Source organism: Thalassophryne amazonica, chromosome 7, assembly GCF_902500255.1.
Source record: "Thalassophryne amazonica chromosome 7, fThaAma1.1, whole genome shotgun sequence".
Classification (NCBI taxonomy): domain Eukaryota; kingdom Metazoa; phylum Chordata; class Actinopteri; order Batrachoidiformes; family Batrachoididae; genus Thalassophryne; species Thalassophryne amazonica.
This window is the reverse complement of record NC_047109.1, coordinates 89,211,345-89,236,715: the sequence shown is the minus strand read 5'-3', so window position 1 is coordinate 89,236,715 and position 25,371 is coordinate 89,211,345. Positions and strand designations below refer to the sequence as shown.

The following is a 25,371-nucleotide window of genomic DNA, read 5'->3' as shown; positions in this document are numbered from 1 at the left end:
GAGTGGTACAATGACGTTTTTAGTGGGGAAGCATTTTGTTGGATGTGTTCGGATGAAAGTCAAGTAAACACGTATCTCGTTCCCTGAAGTGTTACATCCTGCTAACAGATCTGTGAGAGCTGAGTGCTGAAAGTCAGTATTTAACAACAGTCTTAACCCCCTGAATTACTCCTCAAATCCAAAAAGAAATTCATTAATTTCTTTTAAAATACAGCTGATTCCTGGGATATACAATGAATTAAAACATCACAGATCTCAAAGTGCTTGTCTAAGCTGAATTAAAGAGACAGTACAAGCCTAAAAAGTGAATCTTCACACGGTTACATGCAGATGGAGTTTAGACAGAAAGCAGGTGGGCTGGATGTGCTGACTCTCCACGTCTAGTCAAAGCTGAGTGTCTGGCCGTCGAAGTGAAGTGAGCACGTGATTTTCAAACACCTTCTGATCGCAGTCCAGCGGGAACTGCTCGCTGCACATGGGGCAGATCTTCCAGTGGCTCTCCACGTGCTCCTCAAACTTGCTCTGGTCGTAGTTGGGTGGGAAGATGACCTCACACAGCGGACATCGCTTCATGTCCATGCTGCATGTGGGACAGAAAATGGGACAGCAGAAGATGAAACAGGTGGAGAATGCCGGCGTTAATAAAGAAGTGAAGTGGGAAAACCAGGAGCGCAGGCTAATAAAGAGCATCTGACACGACGTGGGTGGTACTGTTGGCGGAATAACACTGAAAAGAGAGCTGTGCAGCAGAACAAACACTTTACACGTTATAGCGCACAGCTCTGAACTGTAGGGAGCAACGACAGTTTAACAGCATTCATGAGAGATTAGTTATTGTGCGTGCTACCTGGGATCAAAGCAAAAGGCAGTTTGTGCATCGTTCACAAATTGGCTGCGAGTTTCAGTCTCTGCGGGCTGTTCATTGGTTATGCCCTGTGAAAGACATGAAGGAAATAAATCACAATATTAAAATAAATAAAAGACTGAAGCACAAGATGCACATGGGGGGAGGGTTACATTGTTGTTGCTTGGCTTTTCCTCTGACTCGTCCTGGCCATCAGGTCGGCTGTGGTTGCGTGTGGGCTGGATGCACACCACATTGCTGTCCCAGGAGGGTGGACCCACGGGGGGCAGCCTCAGCAGCTGGTCGTCTGAGAACTCATCATCATCATCATCTGCAGGAAGACAGTTCAGACAAAATGCTGCTGTGAATAAAAGCACATTTCTGAAACCTTTACTGGGTTGGAAAATTAACATTATCTATAAAGAAAAATCACAGATCACAATTTTAAACAAACAAACAACCTTTTGCATCTGAAATGGAGTAAGGGTTCCCATAATGCAGCTTGCTGGGGCTCTGAGAGACCAGCAGAGGGGTCGGGGTGTCCTGGGCGTAAGGAACTGGGAACTGCAGGAACAAAGGCACACTGGTTGGGATGTTGTCCAAACCGGTTTTCTCACCAGCTCCCTGATCTGCCTTCCTGCTGCTGCCCTTGTGCAGCTCCTGGGTGAATTGAAAGAGTTTAAACAAATTTGAAACTAAAGTCAGCCACACCCCACAAGACGATGCAATATTAACCCACATTACAACTCGATCTCAGAGAACTGCATGCTGTATTTTTACGTGTATGATGTAACTGCTTTAGGATTATACCTGCTCATGAGTGGACATCACAACTAGTCAAGCATGTCTAAAATTCCGGCGAAACCACCAGTGAAATATTTCCTGTATTACATCATGTCACATGTTGCATGGTGTTATGTACATGTTATTACAGGTAGACAGGCACACTGTCAGGCAAGCAGATACACATACAAAATGAAAAGAAAAAGAAAGCGGTACACGGAAAGATGTGACTTCAAATACGAGTGCATGATGTGTTCCAGGACACCCCCTCGAATCCATGGAGTGTTGCGCTCGGAATACTATTATGTGTGTGCATACAATGTAAAATTATTCCACATGGTTTGATGCAACCCAGGATGTGTGATAAATAATTAAATAAGAATAATCTGAGGGCAAACTAAATCTGTTTTACGCTCAAATTTCTTTTATCCAGTTAAATACAGTATGTGTCAGCGCTCACATCGAATCAGAGTGCAGAGGAGATGCTTATCATCAGCATACAAACTAATCAACCGTGCAAACCAATCAATCAAATCATGGGAACAGACTACCCTGTGCGCACACAGCAGCATTTCAAGTGCTCACTGCAGTAAAACTTGGCCTCATTCTATATTTTTTTCCTCTTGATCATTCCGGAGCTCTGCATGGACCACAGATGGCACCAACTTGTGCAACTCACTCCGTTCTACTCCACTGCACAGAGCGAACTACCGTAGTGCAAACACCGTAATGTGTATGCTGTTACTTTGCGGTTCTTCTGCGTTACATTGAAACATTTATTATGCGGCAGTATTGAATTGTATCATCATGTAGCATATGGCTGGATTAAGAAGAACTAAAGAGTGCAAATTTGCACAAGCACCATATGCAAGTAAAGAATCGACATCTCTCCAAACCTCCCAGTATGAGAAAATACAACCACTGCTTACAATCAATTCTGAGCTGTGATTTTTTTTTTCTTCTTCTGTCACTCGCACAAACAGTTTAATTAGCGGCTTCATTAAAAAACTCTTCTCGTTTCAAAGGGAGGGCTGTTTTATTGATGTTTAGTTGCAGACGCCAACTTAATTTTCAGTCTAAACCCCAAATTGGTCATTCGGCTGCTCTTAGCTGCAACAGTATTACCTCAAAGTGATATTTTCGGTCAGCGAGGACGTTGCTGTGGTCCAAAGTAATGGAATGGAAAATAAGAACTCATTTACTTTGCTTCTACAAGTAGAGGCAAATTAAACACAGACCAGATTGGTAGAGGGAAATGACATGGGAATGGCACTTTTCAGGGCATTTTTAGAGTGAAAGAAGTCTATAAAAGAGAAAATGAAAAAACTTACTAACCCCTTCCACTTTTTCCTTCTCTTTCACAAACAAGTGCGAGTGTGTCCTTCAGTTCCTTCAGCTCTCTTCCTTTCTCAGCAACCTGGCTCTGTAGTAAAGGACAAAAATCAGCAATCAAGGTTTCTACTCCCACATCTTACACATGCTTGGAAGGGGAAAAATAAAAAATAAAGACCAGAATAATGCTACACATCAGGTCATGGTATTAATTAATCATAGCCGTTAAAGGGACTGACTTACAGATAAAAGTACTCAAAAAACACAAGAAACACCCGTTTCAGTTCCACCGAAACAATAATCACATATCTTGCTGATCTGATCCAAGCACAACATTTCATTGTAACCAGAAACGACTCAAGCTTTGCTCATCACCATAATCTAACAAAAAGAGCAATAAAGACCTCACAGGCCTAACTGCTCAAAAACAACACCATCAGAGAGCAGAGTAACAGCCTCACAAGTCTGATCCCTGAGCTAGAACAGCAACACACACACACACACACACACCCCACTCTGGTTCATAGAAGCACTGAAGTTTCTCTTAGCTGACAGGATGAGTGCTCCACTAACTGTCTGTACTGTGAACTGTCTGTAGTCTTTACTGACCTTATAGCGATCTTCTTCCGCTGCAAGTAGCAGTTTCAGGTTCTCATTGGCCTTCAGCTGCTCTTTGAATTTCAACTCCATCTTCCCCAGCTCATCAGCAAACATGCAGCTACGCTCCTTCTCCTCCTAAAGAGAAGCCGGAGATTAAAAAACATCTGTTTCAGACTGTTCTCCAATAGACTGTTCCCTTAGTTTTGCGTAATTGCACTGTACTACATATATATGTGGTGGCACAATGCAAACAATTAACTTGCCATCAACATTTGCTTGCACTTCCTGTACTTGTCATTCCTGTCAGAAGCCTCTCTGCTGATGCCTTTGAGCTTATCCTGGATGATGGCCTCCAGCATGGGATCAGCAGAACCTGGACTCCCTATGAAGCCAAGAAGGTTTGCAACAAAGAGGAGCAAAATTAACTTTTTAAAAGGGACTGAAATTTTAACACGGCCAGACACTCAGCTTTGACTAGACGTGGCGAGTCGGATTTTCTTGCCTGGATCCCCTACAGATAATTTTATGTGGTGAGTGAACTCAAATACTCAAAAGACTGACAGGAAACGGACTTCAAAACCAGATGTATTGAAAAGATGCCTTCACTGAATGAACAGAGAGTCTCTACGACAGTGCTGGGGTCTTTGAGCAAGCGTCCTCCCTACGTTGCATACAAGAGCCCGGACATAGAGCCTGCCTAGTTTGTAAGCCTGCCCTTGACCGACCTCCAGGTGCGTAGGCCTTGCCCTATTGTATGGATCAGTACAGTTATGTGATTGGATGTAGAGTGTTGCATTTGACATTTATACGCAGGTGACATGCTTGCGTTGTTTATCTGAACGGTATGTGTTATATCAAAACTTTATGCTGCCTGTGTCTTGTGTCAGCGTGATAAGCGAAGAACAGATATTTCACGACGCCTGTTGCTCCAGACGGAGATATGAAGACCTTAGTTTTATCATTTATGTAAGCTGTGTCATCAAGTGGTCTGAGGACAGTTGTCATGGAACATTTTATCCAACAACACCTAACATTTTAAAACAATCCTGATAAAATAGCAGTGACTGTGGAGGGAACTGACAAGAGGGAGATGCCACCAAGACACGTCTGAAGGAGTTACAGGCTTCTGTGGCTATGACTGGAGTGACTTCATGGACAGAGTTTGTATCTTGCATCACCAGTTATACAGCTTCATGATGGAGTGCCACAGGGAAGCATTTTCTTAAAGAAGAAAATGTGAATTTAAGCTGTCATTTTTCTTGTATGAAGCTGCTTCTCTGTTCCATTCCACCATGCAGTTGTGACTCTGTAGAACTTATCCAATCACAGTCACAGAAGTCTGTAACTCCCTTCAGGGTTGTCATGGGTGTCTTCCCTCAATAGTACCCTTTCTTGTAAAGTCAATCAGTATTTGAGAACTGCCTACTCGAGACAGATTACATGGAGTATCATACTTTTAGAAATTCTTAATAATTAATGTAAAGGTTCAACACAGCTTCACCTACTTGGAAATGTTCCTGTATCCTTCCCCTGACTTGTCTAATGAAAATCTTTATATTTAGTTTGTCCAATTACTTATGGGGTATGAAAATTTAGGCACTACATATAAAATGGCTGTATTTCCTAAATGGTGAATGCATATTTTTGTTAAACATCTTGAATTCAATCTGAAAGTCTACACTACAAGCACATCTTGAGTGTTCATTTCAACTTCATTGTGTTTGTGTACAGAGGCTAAGTGCCAAAAAATGTACCACTGTACAAGCACTTATGGATCTGGGAATTCTGCAGATCTGCAATCCAATACATCAAAGCCCCCCCCCCCCCCCACACACACACCACACATACATCCAAAAAATAACTAAATTAAATAAAAATAGAGGTCATAGTTTTTAAGTTAGATTCACTATATAGATTTACTATTTTATATGCAGACTTATCCAATAACAGTAACATGTCCTATGACAGGGCAGATGATTTTCAAGGTAAATATTAACCAATCTCCCACATACTGTTATAAACCTGCCAGTGCTGGACATATAATAACATTACTAACATTACTGTAACATTATTAACAATACTGATTTTCACATCAGTCCCACAGTAAATTCAATAGTCCATACTTTAAATTAAATCTGACTTGGGTACCTGGTACAGATGTGTCTGGACTTGCTGATGGAGGATAGTTGTAGTTTCATGTGCTGAGCTTTTTTTCTGCTCCTTCAGACAAGAAAAATGAAAGAAATGGAAGGCATTTTAACTCCGGGTATCTATGAAGATGAGAGAAACACATCTGGTACCAGATAAGTCACTGATTTCCTGTCAGTGGAAGAGGTGCATCCAGTCCTCCTTGTTTGCACATGGTGGCACTTACCCCCTGGTGCTCAGAGACCTTAGCCACTTGTTTTTGCAGACGCTGACATTCCTTGTATTTTCTCCTTGTAGTGTTCTGCAGCCATGTGCAGCCGTAGCTTCAGGTCTTCCACCCTCTTTCTGCAGTTCTGCTACAACAGCAGGGTCTGCAACAGCTTCTTCTTCTGCTTTGGCCTAATGAAAAAGAATTACAGCCAAGTGCAACAATTCCAAATGTAATAATTCATAAACTACCCTAACAATGGAGAATGTGTACACATAGTACAGCATAAAATGTTGAAGAAAAATTCTTAAAAAATTCTGATCCATGAGATGTTATTATCAAGACAAGCACAAAATTATTTATTATAGTTGGACAATACAGGCATTATTTACCGTCCTTTAATATGCAGTACACAGTTTCTCCGGGAACCATCACCTTATTGTGGTGGAGAGGTTTGTGTGCTCGTATGAACCTGAGAGCTATGCTGTCTGAAGCCCTTGTGCTCCTGGTAGGGTCCCATGACAAAGTGGTCTCAGGCGAGGTCCAGACTAAGAATGGTTCACAATGATGCAATGAAAGAATAAGGCAGAATAACATGACCTGGGCCAGAGGAAGCCCGGGGCCACTGTCTGTAGCGAAGCCCGGATGGAGGGCCTGTCAATGAGCGCCTGGTGGTGGGGCTTGCCACAGAGCCCGGCGGTCTGGCACAGCCTGAAAAGACAATGTGGACTTTGCACCAGCAGGGGAACCGCTGGGGTAGAGTGCGCCCATAGGTGGCAGTGAAAAGTCGAGGGCCTACACTTTCACTGCATCAGACTGGAGCGAGGTGGAACATCTGATATAGCTTTTGGCAGAGAAAGATGAAATGTGCAGGTTAGGAGTCTCTGAGGACTAAGGCTGCCCAAGGTGTGAGGCACCGGGCAGGTGTGAGGATACTCATGAGCCCCCCGGCTGAGCGCTGCAACATTGGAGTTTACCCTGGTAAACGGTGCAGCAAGGACGGTGCTGCATTCACTCTACCGTACTGTTGTGACGAAAAGAGAGCTGAGCCAAAAGCGACGCTCTCGATCTACTGGTCAATCTTCATTCCTACTCTCACCTGTGGTCATGAATGTTGGGTCTTGACCAAAAGAACTAGATCGCAGGTACAAGCAGCTGAAAATGGGCTCCTCAGGAGGTTGCTGGTGTCTCCCTTAGAGATAAGGTGAGACGCTCGGTCATCGTGAGGAGTTCTGTGTAGAGCCACTGTTGCTTCGCATTTAGAGGAGCTAGCTGAGGTGGTTCGGGCATCTGATAAGGATGCCCCCTGGGTGACTCCCTAGGGAGGTGTCCCACACAGTCAGAGGTGGTTAATGTGGCCAGGAAAGGGAAGTCTGAAGCTGGAGCAGTTGCCCTCGCAACCCAGTTCCAGATAACCCGTTGAAGATGAGCGAGTGAGAGTAATATGCAGTATGTTATTGAGGTGTATTTATTTTCTTATCTTAAAAAAAGATTAAATTCAAAATAAAATTAAAAAACATTTATTTATGAAGGAGGATGATTGAAATAGTAATTTTTAAATACTTATGATCATAAGGCAATGGCCTGATCAATTTAGTCAGCCGACCTGTGACTGTGTACCCTATTACCAAATCATTAGCTGTTTAATCCAAAACAATAAAATAAATAAATAAAACAAATACAATGATTTTTTTTTTTTTTCTTCACCTGCTTATTCCTGCTCAGGGTCATAGGCACCAGAGGTTTTGCCAGCATGTACTGTGCTAACTCCTAAAACATGTTACTAGTCCATAAGTTTAACAAACACTCATACATCGCTGACATCTACTCAACCATAAACACATATATAAATAAATATAACAAATTTAATGTCACAAAAAAATAAAAATAAAACGCTGACATGTCTCCTCCTTACTGCTTCGTGCTCGGCCTCTGCCTCTCATCTGCTCTACCAGGCGCTCCAGACAGAGGCACTGGGCCTGAGCTTCAGCCTTGGCCTGGCGAAGAGCATCAGCTTCCACCTTCATGTGGTAGAGATCAGACATGGTGCGATCACGGGCGCTGGACGCATCCCTCAGCTCAGCTGCTAACAATGACATCTGCTGCTGTGTTGGCTTGGAGTTGCTCCTCCCTCTGACGCAACTGTTCCTTTAGGGCCTTCATATCGCCCTGCAAGACAAACACATTTTAGAGGAGAAATACTACAGCGTGGCCATCACTGGACAAGCAACTATTCTGATATCCAACCTTAGTCCTCAGAGACTCCTAACCTGCGCATTTCATCTCTCTCTGCCAAAAGCTGATTAGCTCAGTCAGGCATCAGTAGCTTTGACTGCTGAGTGTGCCTGGTTACGATAATCAGCTTTAGTTTGTGACAGAGTGATGGAAAATGTGCAAGCTAAGAGTCTCTGAGGACCAAGGCTGGGAATCACTGATATAAACAACACATCTGCCACACATGTCCATGCCAAAGAAGTACATTACTGGAACACTAGCATGGCTCGGGATTCAAAGTCTGCCTCCTTTTGCCATTGTGTAGACTGTCTGCTGTGTCAGTGTTTATAAAAATGTATACAAAGGAGTTATATATGTACATAAAGGGCCCCATCATCTACCAAAGCAGCGTGCTGTGCAGACAAGTGCCTATGCTAGCTTCCAAGCAACAGAGTTCTCTTTTTCAAACCTAGCTTCCATGTTTTTAAATTGCAAATGCAGAGGCGCAAATTTGTGCACTCAAGGTTGGTCTTAAATTGAAGCGTGGTCAGGTGCAATGCTTGTGCACTGGTATTGTGAGGTAGCAGAAATTGGTTGCATCACAGAACAAAAATCTGGTGTGAAGTTGAACACTGCTTTTCTGGCATTTATAAGATGCAATATAGGATAAGCCTTACACAGACGGGTCATGACTTGCATGCACGCAACTTGTACACAGTGAAACTGAATCAAAAACAATGAAACAAAATAAACAAATGGTAAAGACAAGAATTCAACTTACTGCTTCACTTCAGGGAGATTTGGTGGCTCTCACTTAAGTCTGCTGTCTAAATAGCAGTACACCAGGTTCAAGTGCCACACTGGCTATTAAAAGGGATGACAATATAATATTGCACCCAAAAACACAACCAGGACTAATTAACTGATTAAATAAAACTCCTTTGCACCTTACGTCTTAATTTCTGCTCGGTTATGTACCATGTAAATATTGGAATTGGATATGTCTCAAACGCACTTGGGCTATGCACTTTAGAATTGAGTCCTGACAACCAGTGCATACCTACCACTCCAAAGTAAACACCTATCGTCACAGGCACGGAAGATGACGTCACGATAAACCCCAGAGTGAAAAACATGGACAATTCAACTAGCATATGCAAGTGTAGGTGTGATAAAGCTTAAAAATAATATTCTTTCAATTAATATCCCTCCCCCAAAAAATATACACACATGTGCACAGATTATGTGTACAATATAACAGAAAAAATAAAATAAGATAAATAAGTTTTTTTAATACTCAGTCAAAATATAAGTTTGACAATATAACAAATATATTTGTACCATGAGGGAGACTTTGGCAATATCTCTCTGGTTGCTTCTCCTTTTCAGTGAGACAGGCCTGCATGCGCCCCACCTCCTCTTTAAACTGGGCAATGGTGTTTTCCTTGTTTACATCCACAGACTTAAGCAGCTGCAGCTCAGCGCTCAGCTTAGTGTTCTCCAGCTCTCGGTTTTTCAGGTGAATCTGTTGCCCACAAATACACAGAATAAGTTATAAAACTGATTCATAGGCTTTGCCTCATTATAAAACAGTAATCTAAAAGAGCATATGAGTATTAAATAAATGTTGCATGACCTCAACTACACAACACAGACTGAGGCGGGCATATCAAGTTCCCCATGTGGAAGTGCACTACTGTGATGGCACAAGTTAATTAGGTATGGCTTTTTGGTTCTGTTTCCGTGTGACCGTACGATACGTGGCACACCCAGTTCCTTAACAGTGGCCCACCACCAACAAAGACGCAGAAAATATCAGACACACTTGAAAAAAAGACTAGAAAAAGGGGAAATAAGGCCTCTTAGACTACATACATGTGTAAGTGTGCTGAATGTCAGCAATAACAGCGAAAAAAGATGATGCTGTATCAGACCACAATTTGGTGGAAATCTAACATCACAAAAATACAGTAAACTGCACAGCTCATAATGCTGTCAATAAGCCTAACAGTCTACAGAACCGCTTAACCTGCCTGACTTTGGATCAGTAATACATATGATCATCGAGTTGAAACATGCCCTCTGGTCTGTTTTCAGTTTCATATAATAGAATGTTGTTTCTAAAGCAAAATTAAGGAATTTTGCTTTAGAAGCAGAAGTTGTAAATGATATTCTGAAGTGATTTATGCTAATTATTTCCTTAAACCCTGGTTCTACTGCAGACATTACCTTGTAGAGTTTCTTTTTCATCTTTTTCATTCTTCAGATGAGATTCAAGAGCATCCTTCTCTGTTGTAATTTTCTTCACTCTATCTTTCAGACTGAGAATCATTATAATGTTAGTCATGAATTGTAACAATCCTCACATAGCCATGTTCAAAATTTTACCATATGTGGATAACTCGCTAGATTGTACAGTAAGTGGGGGTCTTAATCACATCTGGTTTCCTGCAGTTGTAAGGCCAGTGATCAGTGTAATATGAACCACAAGCAGGTTTTTGTGAGCAAATAATAATAATAATAATAATAATAAAAAGAAGTGCAGTTTCTCACTTCCTTCTGACTTGGAAACAAAGGCTCAGCTAAAACAAATAAGAAAATTATAATATCAAGAGTGCACATAAAAAGATAAATGATTTACATGTGTACTTTGATTTTACATGATTAAAAAAATGCCCAAATTACATAACTGTCTTACGTATCTCAATTTGAAACATAAGAAAATGGCTTTATATAGCAATACGACCTATTAAAGCCAGACTCATCAAAAATAAACATGAAATTCTCCTGCTTACAATAAAAATAGCCACCTGTCCAACTCTGTTTCTTTTTGTAGGCCTTTCTGGGTGACTCCAATCAGGTCCTCTTCTAGCTGTACGACTCTGGCTGTGGCCTCTCCAGACGCCTCTTAACTTCCTCTTTCTCCTCTTGCAAGGCCTGAGAAGAACAGTGTGCATCCTGGGAAACATTCAAATGTTTTGGGTCATTAGAAAAGTAATGACACCACCACCACTGTGGATCAATGTGAACTAAGTAAAAAAAACATAAGCACAAAACAAACTAGTACTACACTCCAGTGGACTTAAGAGTTGTATCTGCCAACACTACTGCTGATTTGATTCTCATTTTTATAATCTGACATTAAAACTTTATCTGATTAGAATTATTACCAACATTTTTCTGCATAAAATATGAATAGCTTTGACATGGTAAATATTATAATTTCCTCAACTGTCACCATGTGTAAGTCTTAAATTAAAGTAGTGGTAAACATGTGCACCCCCCTTTTTTTGGGGGGGGGGGGTGTTGCATTTTGTTTCCAGACAGAATGCTCATACCACATAAAAGAAATCGTGTCGTTGTAAATTTAGGAACCACAAAAATCTGCATTCTGGTTTTCATCTTACAGCCAATTTAAACCAGCGGATTTATGGCAACAACACAATTTATACAAATGCTGCTTGAAACATATTTAACATTCTACTGTAAAAAAAAAAAAAAAAAAAACTGAATTCAGACTATCACAATACACATACTGGGGTCAGACATTCATTTTTTGGTGCATTTTTGAACACCTAGGCATCTTTACATCTAGCCTCTAGGGGGTGCTAATAGACTGTTTGGTCAAATCCAAATTTAAACTTTGAAGAATTACAATCAAAGGAAAACAGCATCAATTATACCATTCAACTTTTTTTTCTTGTTGTACTCCTTTAACAACCAGACTGAGCTACAATTTGCAAGGGTTTTTTTTAAATTCCCCAACAGCAACAAAAACAAATCCATCTGAAGCAGTGCTTCTGCTAAGCATCTAAGTGCTGCTCTAGTTTCCTCAGCACTGCATGTTTTCTCCTTTCTCTGTTTTGTCAGAGCTTAAAAAAAAAAAAAAAGTGTTTCAGCTGATCTGGAGCTGATGCTGTCCAGCTCGACTGGCAGAACCTTGTCCTTACTGCTGGCAACTAATAAGTGACAGAAAAAGCAGATCCAGTCCATCTCCAGCTTACTTGGTTCTCTCGTCTCAGCTGCATACATGTCTCCTCCTTCTGCTCACACTCCTTCTGCAGGTTCTTCTTCTCAGCTTCCAGCTGCTCCTTCTCCTGCTGCAGGACATTCACATTTTCACCAGCTCTTCTTTCTCTCTTTGGGCTTCTTCCACCTTTTGCTGCAGACAGAGAGATATTGGCCAAAAATCACTTCATGATTCACTTAACTAGTACTGTATACCAAATAAGATGTGGGGATGCTGATGCACCAAGTAGTGCTGCTGAGGCAAACTTTACCTCCAGCAATCCAGCCTTGGTGGTGACCACCAGTATGTCAGAATTACATTCATCTTCTACAGTCAACAGCTCATCTTCTGATGGGCTGTTAGCACGAAACTGGAATGGTGTGCTGGCACCCCGGATCTCCCCTTTGTGAGTGACATAGCAGAACTGGTAGAACTCACCATCATCACTGGGCACATAATATCCTACGGAAGAAAAGACTCAGTATACAACAATGCAGAGGAGTGAAGGCAGAGAGTTATTAATTACCTCAGAATAACTGCAGAACATTATAGCACTCAGCTTAGCTCTTCAGTCAAACCAGGACATTCTAATATTATATTCCATCATGATTCCCTACTTTGAAATGTCAACAGATCAATAATAAACGTGACACCTGAGGAAATATGCAGTTGTGATCACCAGAACCTGGTGATTCCCTATACTGTCTTGAAAGTGAGAGTGTCATCCACGCTGAACAAGTACTGGTGGTGTATGTTTCAGCACCATTCATGCAATGGATCTGTTTCAGACCCCATCTGGCAACCACTCACGCAGACCTGTTCTCTCTAAAAACCCTATCAGCCATAGTGAGGTGGGTGTCCCCTTGGCCTGGACCAATTCCTGAGGTCTTCAGCAAGAAGAAACCTGGCTGTTTGAATGACACTTTAAAAAGTATGCCACATGGCCCAGCGCTGCAGCTGTTATTCCCTCAAGATGAATGTAATAATATTCATTTGTAATTCCCTGAGCATCTGATAATTTTAATTTAATTTACAATAAACTACAGTACACTATAGAATTAGGGTATTTTGACTAAAAAGGTAGTGTTTCCCCCCCACCCCGAAATGATGAAACAGATGAACAAAATTGACATTTCTTTACTTCTGCACCATAAAAAACTAATGTATTTTCTGGACTATAAGTCGCGTTTTCATTTTTAACTTGATTTGCTGGTCCTGCGACTTATATTTCTAAGCAACCCATATGTGAAAAAAACTGCATTATTATCTGTGGCACCATCTGCACACATGACAAAGAGCTCTTGTATATTGATCAGAAAGCGGTACTGTAATTCAGATTCTAGTGCAGAAGGTGGCGGTAACGCCCGCCCCCGTTTACACAGAGTCCGCGACTGAGCTGCGATCGAAAATGGCCTTTGCTCGCCGTCACTCTGACTAACTCCCACTGGGGTTGCAGGCTGGTCACAATAGGGTCTCCATGGTCGGAAAAAAGATTCCTCTTAGTCACCATCACTCCCCATCGGTCCCAGGTGTGAGAGTGTACTGAACTGTTTAAAACACTCGCACAGAGACATGGGTCTCATAATCTGTCTTGATAAACTTTCACGTCTCTACTCACTCTCAACTTGATCCTACGGGTCATAATAGATTTTCAAATGACTCTGCATGGGGTTGCATTAATGATTGTGGAAATCAACATATTTTTTAACTCACATAATTCAGTCGTAATGCAAGCTTGGTATAAATGCAAAAAACAGATCACAACAGAGAACAGCCAAGACTTGTGTCAGTTGACAAAATGTTATGATCTTGTAGGTCTCATATAGATCTCAGTCCAGTGTAAACGGGGCATAATGTACCATTAAGCTGGATGCCAACCGCCATAAAACAGAAGAGCTCAATGACAAGGATATACTGAGTCTTACAGCCACAATGAAGTGGCTGGCTCTCCTTGTGCACAAATCATGCTCTCAAACTGAAAGACCACACCTTTGAAAAAAGAGGGAATATAACCGTCATACTAGTTGGAACTTCACTTGTTTGCACTGTGTGAGACAACAGCAGCAACAAGCAAAACAGCCAGGTTAAGGTTACTATGTTTTAAAGATATATAGGAGTTTTAAAATACATAATTACTTTTAGTGAGGTAAATATGAACATATTTACCTTTGAACAGAGCCATGAAATAGGATTTTTTTTTCAGTTCAGTAGCCACAAGAAGCAATTTACTCTGTCTTCTTTGTGACTGGCACAATAACATTAATTAGCATTAGATTCTGCTCACTAACATGGTGTTAGTGTTTACAATAATGCACTGTCTTAATTCATTTTGCTTCTTGTTGCTTGAAAAATTAAATGCAACATAAAAACTGGTACAATGTCTACATAATTTTTCTTCTTCATGATACTTTATTAGACACAGGCGATGGAATACTCCAGTGCAACTTATATTCTGGAAAATACAGTAACCAATTATGAAGTTATAAGCATTTTAAAGTTATAAAACTGTATATTAAATTTAAACCATAGTCTGGTTTTGAAAAGATGTCAAAATTGTATGAAACTAAGGTGTAATCCTACCCTGAAACACCACTGTTATGTTGACTGCAGTGTCTTCCACATAGTTGTCAGGGAGAGGCGACCACAGGAATGTGTAATAGTCCCTCGCTGTGCTCCAACCAACCTGTGAGACAATGTAGGGAAATAATACAAGCAGTCACTCTACTGCGTCGGTGTAAAAAAACATGATGAAAGAACATGATTTCCTTGAATCCAGTGTGTCTCTTTCAAAATTTATGAACGTGGTTTCTTGCATTGCACTATATCCATTTAGTCACCCACTACAATGGTTACAAGCAGTAGTGGTTAGAGTTTATGTCAAACGTCCTCCCTTGCTTTGAGCAACATGTAAGCCTAAAATAGTTCATTTTAATCCCGATCAGTACTTCAGCTTGCTTTGTGAGACACATGCACTGAACCAGTCTACCGTCTGCACAAGGTCTGTGGGAGACAGACAGAGATGAAGTGCCAGAAGCAGCTCCTTTCAATTAGAAGAATCATACATAAAATTGGTTTATATAAATATGAAACTGTTTTTGTTGTTTGTTCTCAATATGCAAGACATTATAAAGTACATTTGGATCCAAACTGTAATACTTCTTTTTCAGACATATGTTGATCTCTGATTACTGATTCTGGTAATATGAGATCAAGAAAACTTGGTATCTGTGGGAGTCATATTTCCTTCGGGTGTTGTCTTTTGTTCCGTATCAGGTGTGCCCAGAGCCGGCATGGCTATGGAATTTGAGTTCCTTAAGGTGATGTTTGATTTCTGTATCACCTGTTAAGATGTTTCATTTACTGTAGTTTCTTCTCAAGTTGTTTTACATGTTGGCATTTCTTAAATAATATTCTTGGGGACTGGGTGATATTCTCCTAACAATGTGCTTTGGTGTGGAGCGTAAATCTTGTGGAGTTTTTCCAAACAAAACTGGGCTATATTTTAAATATTCTAACTTTTTTTGGGGGGGGGAGCAATGCTGCTGGACTTTAAAGTCCTGTCTGGTTTGGGATATATGTGGAGCTCTGGTACTGGGTTGAGTTTCTTCTCTCCCCCACCCACCAATTCTCATAATTGGTCAACTTGAAGTCCCACAACACCTTAGCTCTACTTTCTTACATCACTGGGTGTTGTCCACTTGGACTTTGTTACTTCCAGACAGTCTATCTGCTCAGATGTTCCTGTACACTATCTCAGCTAATTGTATTTGCCAGCTTGTATTTTACATTTAGCTTCTGGAACAGCTTGCTATTTGAAAGAGCAATTAACTGCTTAACACACACACCACACACTAGGTTTGAAGGAAAGATTAGGAAAATATAAACATTTCAGTGAATACATAATGTATCAGACATGCCAAACATAAAATATGCTAACATCTATTCATTTTTTATTTTTTTTAACCAAAAAGGTGACAATATCAGTAGTTTTAAGTAATCTTTGGGTTTTTAAATCTATGCCGAGATCATGATACTGTCAGACCCAAGCTTTAACTCTAAAAATTTCTGAAATTTGTATGTCTATGATTAAACCTTTTCACTCCTGCTCATTCAGGGCAGCACGAGGGCACGGTCCAGGCCCTCATCACAAACTGCGGCAATGTAGCTACAACTCCGTTGTAAAAGGAAGAGGAAAATAGGTGAAAATTTTATACATAGGGGACTTGAAAATGAAAGCCAAAATGTAATTATATACATTTTATGTGTTGTTAACTAATGGCTGATTTGGGGGAGTGGAGAAATACATCTTTACCATCAGTCTGGTGCCATAAAACTGTCAAACAATGTCACAGCCACATTGAAGTGGCTGGCTCTCCATGTGCACAAGAACAGATCCACAACAACCCTAGTCACATTTTATCAGCTATGACACCCTCCCCCCCCCACCCAAGAAATTGTCATGGAAAAATTATGCAATTTTTTTTTTTTTTAATCAAACTGCTTCTTAAAAAATATTCATGCGAGTAGATGCAATGAAATATATAGACTTTCTGCAGAGTTACAACAGATTTTAATGTAATTAGAATACATTCAGCATATTTTTCTTACCTGTGTACAAACAGCCTACAGGTACAATACTGTGTGTTAATCCAGGCCAGACAGAAGGCCGGAGTCCTCAAAACCTCATAGTTGTTACTACTGCAGTTACAGCCTCCAGCAGTAAAGAACAGGAAGCAATTAAGAGTGCACCTAGTTAGTGAGTGTCATGACTGAAGACTAGCCCTCCCCATTCCACTAATTAGAACAGCAGAGGTGGTGGTGGGTGAAAAGTCTGAGAAGAACCCTTTCACTTACAACAGAACAAAAGACAACAAAAGCAGTAGGAAAGAGTGGAAAAACAGAAACCAATGCCCCTCAGGCTTGGAAAGGTTTTATTTATTTTGAGGCCACAACTAAAGATTATTTCCAGTATAAATTTAACAGTTTATTTCTTGATTAATCAGTTAGTTGTCTGGGCAATAAAATGTGAGTAAATAGTGAAAAATACTGATCAGTGTTTTGCAAAGTCCAAGACATCATCCTCAAATCCATTCACCTAAGCTAGATCCACCCCTGAAGATGATACTTAATGGCAGAAAGTTCTCCGTCTTGACACAAGAGTTGGTTTAGAATGCCATGTGTAACTGAATTACGCATATTTGTGGCAATTGGAGAGATTTAACCACCAAATTTCTCATTCACAAGACCAATGCTCAACCAGTTCAGCCAAATGGTGCATTCACCCGTAACTTTTTGATTAAGTGCCACATACTGCTGACAACGCCCTTTGTAACTGAGTGATACTCTGCTACACAGCGTAACGTGCAGAACCTAAGGCAAAATCAACTGAACCGATCATAGAAGGGTCTTTTTTCCTCATTGTGCATACATACAGTAGTGTTCAGAAAAATAGTAGTGCTATGTGACTAAAAAGATTAATCCAGGTTTTGAGTATATTTCTTATTGTTACATGGGAAACAAGGTACCAGTAGATTCTCACAAATCCAACAAGACAAAGCATTCATGATATGCACACTCTTAAGGCTATGTTAGGAAAAAAAAAAAGTAGAAAAGGGGGTGTTCACAATAATAGTAGTGTGGCATTCAGTCAGTGAGTTCGTCAATTTTGTGGAACAAACAGGTGTGAATCAGGTGTCTCCTATTTAAGGATGAAGCCAGCACCTGTTGAACATGCTTTTCTCTTTGAAAGCCTGAGGAAAATGGGACATTCAAGACATTGTTCAGAAGAACAGCGTAGTTTTGATTAAAAAGTGATTGGAGAGGGGAAAACCTATACGCAGGTGCAAAAAATTACAGGCTGTTCATCTACAATGATCCCCAATGCTTTAAAATGAACAAAAAAAACCAGAGACGCGTGGAAGAAAATGGAAGACAACCATCAAAATGGATAGAAGAATAACCAGAATGGCAAAAGCTCACCCATTGATCAGCTCCAGGATGATCAAAGACAGTCTGGAGTTACCTGTAAGTGCTGTGACAGTTAGAAGACGCCTGTGTGAAGCTAATTTATTTGCAAGAATCCCCCGCAAAGTCCCTCTGTTAAATAAAGACATGTGCAGAAGAGGTTACAATTTGCCAAAGAACACATCAACTAGCCTAAAGAGAAATGGAGGAAACATTTTGTGGACTGATGAGAGTAAAATTGTTCTTTTTGGAACCAAGGGCTGCAGACAGTTTGTGAGACGACCCCAAAACTCTGAATTCAAGCCACAGTTCACAGTGAAGACAGTGAAGCATGGGTGGTGCAAGCATCATGATATGGGCATGTTTCTCCTACTATGGTGTTGGGCCTATATATCGAATACCAGGTATCATGGATCAGTTTGGATATGTCAAATACTTGAAGAGGTCATATTGCTTTATGCCGAAGAGGACATGCCCTTGAAATGAGTGTTTCAACAAGACAGTGACCCCAAGCACACTAGTAAACGAGCAAAATCTTGGTTCCAAACCAACAAAATTAATGCCTCGCAGATGTGAAGAAATCACAAAAAACTGTGGTTATACAACTAAATACTAGTTTAGTGATTCACAGGATTGCTAAAAAAGCAGTTTGAACATAACAGTTTTGAGTTTGTAGCACCAACAGCAGATGCTACTATTATTGTGAACACCCCCTTTTCTGCTTTTTTTTTTTTTTTTTTACTAATAGCCCAATTTCATAGTCTTAAGAGTGTGCATATCATGAATGCTTGGTCTTGTTGGATTTGTGAGAATCTGCTGAATCTACTGGTACCTTGTTTCCCATGTAACAATAAGAAATGTACTCAAAACCTGGATTAATCTTTTTAGTCACATAGCACTACTATTATTCTGAACACTACTGTATATATTTATCCTCTGTATTTAACCCATTCTAATTACAATTAGACACATCCAATCCACTAGGAGCAGTCCAGCACCTGGGGAATAACTCCAGATGTAGAGACGCTGCCTTGGTTAGGGGCAGAGAAAGGAACAGACCCTAAATAGCATGTTTTTGATTGTGGGAGGAAACCAGAGTGCTCAGACGAAACCCACGTTGACAGGAGAACATGCAAACTCCACACAGAAAGGCGGGAAGTGATCCCACAACCTACTTGCTGTGAGACATCAGTGTTAACCACTAAGCCACTGTGCTGCCAAGCAAGGACTGGATGTCTTTGGTACAAGATCTGTTTGGAGGACACTGTTGGAATGACTTTGTGTCAAACAAACGGCAACGTAAGGAGATTCAGATGAGGATTATCACTTGTGTAGTGAGGGAACATCAGCTATGACATTTTGGCCATGTGGTGCATGAGCGTGATCCAGTACACATGTGCCTCAGTGCTGAAGATCCTGAACAACTGAAAAAGGTCAAGGGGATGGCTATGCTTCGCCTGCATACGATAGAGAGATTTTTACTTTCAAGAAGTGAGGATGGACCCCATCGACCTGTGCTCCCAGACAAGACAAAATGGGCATTTTTATTAGGGCTTGTACAACAAACACAAGAGGGCTCAGCGCACCCTTATCTAGTTTTAGACTCCCATCACACACAGCAAGAATGAGCAGGAATCAAGCAGAATCAAATCAAATCAAATCAATTTTATTTATATAGCGCCAAATCACAACAAACAGTTGCCCCAAGGCGCTTTATATTGTAAGGCAAAGCCATACAATAATTACGGAAAAAACCCCAACTGTCAAAACAACCCCCTGTGAGCAAGCACTTGGTGACAGTGGGAAGGAAAAAACTCCCTTTTAACAGGAAGAAACCTCCAGCAGAACCAGGCTCAGGGAGGGGCAGTCTTCTGCTGGGACTGGTTGGGGCTGAGGGAGAGAACCAGGAAAAAGACATGCTGTGGAGGGGAGCAGAGATCAATCACTAATGATTAAATGCAGAGTGGTGCATACAGAGCAAAAAGAGAAAGAAACACTCAGTGCCTCATGGGAACCCCCCAGCAGTCTAAGTCTATAGCAGCATAACTAAGGTTCAGGGTGGTTCAGGGTCACCTGATCCAGCCCTAACTATAAGCTTTAGCAACAAAGAAATCAGATGGAATTGGGAGAAAAAAACAAACTTTGAGGTGCAGTCGGGAGGAACAGACAGTTGGACAGCTGTGTACGACTGCCAGACAACCACGTAGAATGTGGGCGGATCCAGTCTGCTGTCAGACTGCACTAGAATCATAAATAAAGCACTCAGACTGCCAGATGGATGCGCCCGAGTGCTGTCTCTCACTCACTCACCCACTCACTCATTGATTCGCTCGTCCACTCGCTCCCTCACGTGCACTGACCTCTGAGCAGGACATTGTGCTGCCAGGATGGACATGTGTGTCCCACACATGATGGACTGTCAGCACTATGCTCATGGACACAGCACAGCGAGGGCGATGTGTTGAGCACATGGAGTGCACAGAAGGGCAGTGCGGCGTGCTGTCCAGTCGGATCATCGGCGCATTGTGCACCACAGGATGGCGTCTGCCACGGGATATATTTATGCCGTGTTGGACAAGGCATTTGTGAGCCGATGTTGTCAGCACACGGGGCAGCCGGGCCAAGAAAGACTTAACCACAGGCTGGAGCGCCTGGCTGGTGTCTGCCCTGCGTGTGACACACACCTGGGGCTGTACTGGAGGTGAGTTTACATGTTTATTTATGGTGTCATGGGCTGGCGAAACGGTTCCACCATCATTCCTCCGACAGAGTTCAATGGTAAACATCGGTAGACATCCCACTCAGTTGCATTGTGGCCGTCGCTCCAAGCCTCTGACGCGCACAATGACGCATTGACTCGCAGTGACAGATGGTGCTTTCAGTTTGATTGCATAATGTCCACGTCCACTTCACATGATGGATGCATGCTACATACATGTTGCATATCAACATCCTTGAACGGGATCCACTGGCGGTGGATGTACGTGGCACAACCGGGACATGCCAGCAGGATTTGACGTGCCCGATCCATTTCGGGGTTCCCCCGATCGCGATCAGATTGTTCCAAATGCTGTTATGATGCCGTACAAATATGTAGAGTGCAGTGGGATTGCGCTCAGACTGCACATTGACTGCCATTTGATGGGTGTCCCACCTGGACTGCGCCACGAGTGTTTTGCACATGTGCAAAGCATTCAAGGCAGCCGTGCAAATGGGCAGGCCTGTGTTGACTGCTCTGAGACTGCTGTCCGACGTTTTCAGACCGCACCTCCACATTTTTCGGATGTAGGTCAATTTGTCATTTGCAAGCCATTCGGCCCCATTCATGCAATGTGTAACGACGGTTTTAATAATCCACAAGTTTTCTTGAGCATTCTTGCCCTGATGTCACACAAATGTCATGGTAGTTAAAATCAGAAATCTGACCTTTCTTGTTTTGGCTGTGAGGAACAGTCACAGCTGCTCATTCTTACTATGGTGTAGGTGTACGTATGTGCTCAGTGCATGTTCTAGTTAGTATCACATTTGGCACAGCTCTTCAACAGAAAAGCTCTTCCAGTCATGGAGACATATTCCTGGGACTTATCCAGTTTAATGAGTGTACTGCTGTTTGCCACTGTGTAGCTGAGGCAGCTTGTTTGGCGGACGGTTCCATTATGTCGCTCTGACACCTACGCAGGCTGCATTGAAGGGAAAAACACTCCACTATGGTCGAGAGGCCCACTTCTATTCTATTTCTTTTTACAAGATTGTGGTGTTGTGTAACACTACATAACTTCACACTCGAGCTACAAATGGTAAGAGTAGATTGGAAAGGACACCCTGCTGCAGCCGAATTAATAACACTGTCACAGACACTCTAAAAGTCAATATTCTGGACTCCTTTATGTGGGTTTAAATGGATGACGACCTCAGAGGCATCAAAAGTAAGGAACAATGAAGTACAAACAACACATTTATCACTTGTTACATGTGTCAGATAGTTTGTCGTTTGTCTGTCTGTATGTCAGCAGTATATCTCAAAAAGACATCAACAGACTTCAGTGAGATTTGACAGAAAGATGCAGCTTTGGAAGGAAGTTGATTAAATTTTATTACTGATCTAGATCAAGATGTAGCTGGATCAAGATTATTTCTGTAATTCTGTAATTAGGATTGCTGACTCATTCAGCAATCAGGATGTGCGCCTTGATCCAGGATGACAATTTAGTGACGAGTATCAAAGAATTTTGGTCAGCATCTAAAAGATCGGGATCAAAGTTGGGGGTTCAGGATCAAAGGTCAGCAATCACAATGAAAGGTCACCGATGAGGATCAAAGGTTAGGACCAAAGGTCAGAAATCAGGATGAAAATTTAGGATCTGACATGACTGATCAGGATCAAAGATCGGTAATGAAGATTAAAGAGAAGAAAGAGAAGAAATAAGAGAAGAAATAAGAGAAGAAATCAAAGTCAAAGATCCTCTCATAATGAAAAAGAAATTGATAAAAGGAAAATGAGACAGCAGACTGTTAGATGTTAGAGGAGAGGTGCACTTTTAATGTCTGAAATAATTATGACATTAATTTTTTTGTAACATTAGAAATTAATCTATAATTCCTCTTCATATGAGAGAGCTTACTGTGCCACATAAATGATTTGCTACTACTTTTAAGAAGACTTTCCAGATGACATCTGGTGGATGGTTCAGATTAATTGCTTCAGTATATGGTAATTGCGTTTTTTTATGGTCACAGGTTCATCCCACTTGTCTTGATTTAGTGCTTGAATTGTGGTTTTAAAGGCTTTCTGCAACAACCCAATGTGCAAGTGCCGTCTCCTCGTCTTTATAAACACATCTTGATGTGGTTATCTCTTAATTTGTTAATTCCTCTTTTGCCTTAACAGTGTCTTTGGTAATATTTCATTTTTATGATATACATTTACCAAAAGCCTTTTTACTATCCATTAGAAACTCTGGTGTCAATTTTTTTCTTTAAAACTCATGATGTACTGATTCCAAGCACGTGTTCTGCAGCAATAATCCTTCTGTGCAAGAACTTTGTCCAAACCAGGGTTCAGTGTAACCGTGGAGAAAAAAACATGATGATCAAATGTGCACAAGCTAAGACTTACAGTGAGAACATGTGACTCTGAAGAAGAACGTGAACTCCAACATGAAGTCCCTGTTGACTTTGTGGCACTCCCGAGTGGGACTCACCTGTCCACTGACCTCACCTGTCCCCCATCACCCCCTCATCTTCCCTCTGCAGCAGTACTGAGAAAGTCACTAAACACCTGCTAAAAATGTATCTGTAATCTGTAACTGAATCTAAGTATCACTAAATTAAAGTAATATGATTAGACAGTTCATTTTTAATGATTATAATCTCAAATGCATGTAAAAATACAAGAAAACAAATGTTATTAGTAACACCACATTTACTGAGCTGCACTGTAGAAGACAACAGAAGAACAACGTCAACTTTAGGAAGAAAAAAGGTAATGAGCCATTATGCCCCCTTTAAAGAAAAAATTATGGTGAGAGTGAATTGTTAGAGTGAAGTTATTTTGTTTTCCCCGCCAATGCCTCTATGAACTCTAGTGAGCAATATTTTAATCAATGTGACTTTCTATTTAATCAAATTATTTATTTGCTTCAATTTCACTGATTGAACATTACGCATGTTATCGTACAATTCTTATGTATACTGATCTATCTGTCTGTATGTTATGTTAAACCCTAATATCCTAATTACTCCACAATTGACTTCAATTACTACCTTTTAATCCTGACCTGATTGTGGTTGTTGACATTTCATTTTGAATGCTAAACCTTGATCTTGATCCCTGAACTTTGATCCTAACTACTAATCTAATCTTTGATCATGTTTTTAACCTTTGATATCTTTGTTTAGAACCATTGATCTGGATCACTTACCTTTCAGCCTAACCCTCATGAATCACTAATTCTGTGCCTTACGTTTGACCAATTGTTGAACTTTTATCAATTTCAATTTTTCAATTTTCAATTTATTTTCATTTATATAGCGCCAAATCGCAGCAGAGTTGCCTCAATGGTGCTTCACACAAGTAAAGTCTAACCTTACAAGTAAGGTAAGCCAGATTAATGATGAGTCTAACTTGATTGTGAGAACTGTCCTTTGATTTGGATAGCTACAGTTTGATTCTGATGGCTAACCTGTGAATGCGGTCACTGAACTTTGATCCTGATCACTCATTTTTGACTATGGTTCTAACATTTGATCCTTACAGCTGATATTTGATCTTGATCACTTACCTTTAGACCTAACCTCTTGAATGGCCTTTGATTCTGCAACTTACATTTGAGTTTGATCATCAACCTTTTATCCTGTTTATTAATATTTAACACTGATTGGTGAACTTTGACCTTGATGTTTGATTGTGAGTATTGACCTTTGATGTGGATGTCTGAAATTTGATTTTGACTGCTAAACTGTGGTCCTGATGACTAATCTTTTTTCATTTCTGGCTTTAATGTTTACCTCTGGACTTTAATCCTGATCAGTAAAATTTGACCCTCAGTGTTGACTTTTGACACAGATTACTGATCTTTGATCCTGTTCTGACCTATGATAATGATCACTGACCTGTGTGTCCTGATCGCTGAGCTTTGTTCCTGTTCCTGCTCTTTGATATGGATCTACATCAAACCTGATGGGTTCCTCCTTGGCCCAAGCCCAAGATTCCACCATGTTTTGATAAAAGTGGTTCATTTGTGCCACTTTATAATACACTAAGCTGACTTTTTTATACTAACATGTCATAGTTTACTGACATTCATTTGTCAGGGAAATTGTTTTCCCCCACGTGCAAACTACCACAGCACTCACGTGGACAGAGAGGGTCTACATCAGTCTTTAAAGACTTTAAAGGTTTTGTCTTCAAACATTCATCACTGAGTACGTCTGCCACTCATGACTGAATCATCGACATTTGGCCGACTTTCCTTCAGCCTCCCACAGGTAGTGAGTGTGACAGAGAGGAAGTAGACTCTGTGGAGCCTGATGGTGACGAGTCGTGGACCACAGAGAGCGCCGTCAGCTCGGCGTCCCCTTATTAGGTCCAAATGTACAGACGAGAAATTTAGCGGTCTTTAGTCTACTGACTCTCAAGCACTAAGGAGAGATCAGGTCAAGCGTCATTGTGTCTCTTATGGCAGGACTAAAATATGATCATAGGAGACTAAATATAAGCCTGAAAACATTTGTGTCGCCCCAAGATTTTGCACGCTTGGCATAAACAAT

The 25,371-nt window shown here is 41.0% G+C and overlaps 1 pseudogene; it reads right to left on the bottom strand.

Annotated features, from left to right (window-relative positions):
• Window positions 1-21: 21 nt before the first annotated feature.
• Window positions 22-24,819, bottom strand: LOC117513493 (annotated as a pseudogene).
• Window positions 24,820-25,371: the final 552 nt, after the last annotated feature.